Genomic DNA, 3,141 nt, shown 5'->3' on the forward strand with positions numbered 1-3,141 from the left:
TTCTTATTCATTCAATATATGAAAATTTTCATCTTTTTATTCAATGATTTATTCATTTTTCATTCATCTACCTATTTCATTATTGGTTATTCTACTTATATTATTCACTTATTATCTTTTCATTTCTAGATATCTATCTATTTTCTTATCAATTTAGTGATATTGTTCAATAGTTCAATAAGTAAAAAGATATGTAGATATCTAGAAATGAAAAGGAAAAACAGCTAAATGAAATAAGTAGATAAAACAATAAATTAATAATAAGATAAACTGATGAATGAACAAAATGAATAAATAAATGAATAAACAGATAAGACTTTTCATATAATGAATGATTCTGAAGCAATACAATATCTTTACTATAAACCATTCTTCATATTTTGAAATAAGTAGATAAAACAATAAACTAATAATAAAAGAAATAGATGAATGAAAAAAAAATGAATAAATAAATGAATAAACAAGAATTTTCATATACTGAATGATCATGAAGCAATACAATATCCTTACTATAAATCCTTCTTCATATTTATTCAATTCCTTCCTCTATCTACATTCGCCCATCAGGAACTCTCTCCGTCATCGACATAGGAGTCTCTGTTGCCCTTATGGGGAACACTTTTACTCCTAAGAGGCCCCCGCCTACGGCCTCCTGGGTGACGTATGGCGCGTAGGACTCAGGAGGGAATAACAGGGCCTTTTAAGTCCTTGTGAGCATGTCCTAAAGTTATCTATTCCAAAGAGACGAAATTTATTAAAGTACAATAAAATTCGGAAGTTTATATTTACAGTTTTTTTTTTTTTTTTTTTCTCCTGTTTACCAAAGAAAATGGCTCTCTTAGTCTATAATATTTTACCCGTGTCTATCATTTTTTATTGAAAGAATTTAAGTAATTTTCATCAGTCATTTATTTCCAGGACACTAAATTCCAAAGTTCATATTTTCAATGTTTTTTTTTTTTTTTTTTGTCTTTTGCGTTATCATTAATTCTATTTTCTGTTTTTCAAAGAAAATGTCTACCCCAGTCTGCAATATTTTACCTGTGTCTATCATTTTTATTGAAAGAATTTAAGTCATTTTGATCAAAGTCATCTACTCCAAGACGCTAGAATATAAAGTTCATATTTTCAATGTTTTTTTATTTCTATTTTTTTTTTGTCTTTTACGTTATTATTGATTCTGTTTTCTGTTTTTTAAAGAAAAGGTCTACCTCAGTCTGCAATATTTTACTTATGTCTATCATTTTTATTGAAAGAATTCAAGTCATTTTCATCAAAGTCAGTTATTCTAAGACGCTAGAATATAAAGTTCATATTTTCAAGAGATTATATCCTAATATGTTAACATTAATTTTATTCTCTATCTTTCAAAGAAAATAATTATCTATAATATTTTAGTTGTGTCAATAATTTTCGTTGAAAGTCAGTTATTCCAAGACACGAAATTTTAAAGTTCATATTTTCAAGAGAAGATTATTACCTTCTATGTTTTTTTATTGAATTTATTTTCTATCTTTCAATGAAAAGGTCTATTTTAGTCTATAATATTATAGCTGTGTCTGTAATTTTTCTTTGAAAAGAATTAAAGTCATTTTGATCAAAGTCATCTATTCCAAGACACGAAAATCTAAAGTTCATATTATCAAGAGAAGACTTTTTCCTTCTATATTTTTAATTAAATATATTTTCTTTTTTCTCAATCAAATTGGCTAACTCAGACTATAATATTTTACCTGTCACTATAATTTCTATTGAAAGAATTCAAGTCCTTTTGATCAAAGTTCCAAAACTCGAAATTCTGAAGTTCAGTTTTTCAAGGTTCAATTTTTTTTTTTTTTTTACATCATGAAATCTATTTTCTAATTTTCAAAAAAAAAGTGCCTATCTCAGTCTATAATATTTTACCTGTCACTATAATTTCTATTGAAAGAATTCAAGTCCTTTTGATCAAAGTTCCAACACTCGAAATTCTAAAGTTCAGTTTTTCAAGGTTCAATTTTTTTTTTTTTTACATCATGAAATCTATTTTCTAATTTTCAAAAAAAAAGTGCCTATCTCAGTCTATAATATTTTACCTGTGTCTATCATTTTTATTGAAAGACTTTAAGTCACTGTGGTTTAAAGTCCAAAGTCCTTTATTTCCAAGACACAAAAATCTAAAGTTCATATTTTTAAGAGGAAATATTTTCCTATGATTTTACTAAATCTATTTTCTATCCTTCAAAAATAAAATCTCTCTCTCTCTCTCTCTCTCTCTCTCTCTCTCTCTCTCTCTCTCTCTCATATGAAAACCCTTAAAGTTCATATTTTGAAGAGAAAATTTTTTCCAATGGTTTTATCAAATCTGTTTTCTATCTTTCAAAACTATCCAATTCTATGATATATTACCTGTCTCTATCAATTTATTTCTTTGCCTGGAAGAATTGCTTGGGGGAGGGGATAGTGAATTACATCTACTTTTTGTTATCGAATGCCTTACCTGTATATATCTGAGAACAATGATTGGTTTCAAATTGGTATGATTTTTTTTCCACCATGGAATCAGAAATCATTTACCTTTGGCAATAATACGTTGTCATACAATTTTTTTTTTTTTTTTTTTTTAGCGGAGGCTGAGGTGGCCAGGTGACGTTTGGGGGGGGGGGGGGGGGGGGGGGGGGGGAGGGGGGGGGGCAGGTGAGGTGAGCTCAGTTTTTGGTCTGGTGGTGGCCTAAATGGTAAAGTCCCTGATTCATAACCGCTAGACTGGCGTTCGAGTCCCGCTCAAACTCGTTAGTTCCTTTGTTCGCTGTAACCTGAACATCCTTGTGAGCTAGGGATGAGAGGCTTAGGGGAGCCTATAGGTCTATCTGCTGAGTCATCAGCAGCCATTGCCTGGTCCTCCTTGGTCTCTAGGGCATTGTCTTGCTTGTTAGGGCAATGTCACTGTCCCTTGCCACTGCCATTCATGAGCCGCCTTTAAAACCTTTAAATGATTACTTGCAGTTGCAACCACGGAGGTGAACTAGAGGGGCACTCAGTAGAGCACAGACCTCCGCTGCGACAACTCATTTCTTGACCTTTTGCTCGACTTTGACCTTCACCTTAACATGTATTAATTGGCGCGGATTTTCATACACTCAAATATGAACCAAGTTTGAA

This window comes from Palaemon carinicauda, chromosome 10 (assembly GCF_036898095.1).
Source record: "Palaemon carinicauda isolate YSFRI2023 chromosome 10, ASM3689809v2, whole genome shotgun sequence".
Taxonomy (NCBI): Eukaryota; Metazoa; Arthropoda; class Malacostraca; order Decapoda; family Palaemonidae; genus Palaemon; species Palaemon carinicauda.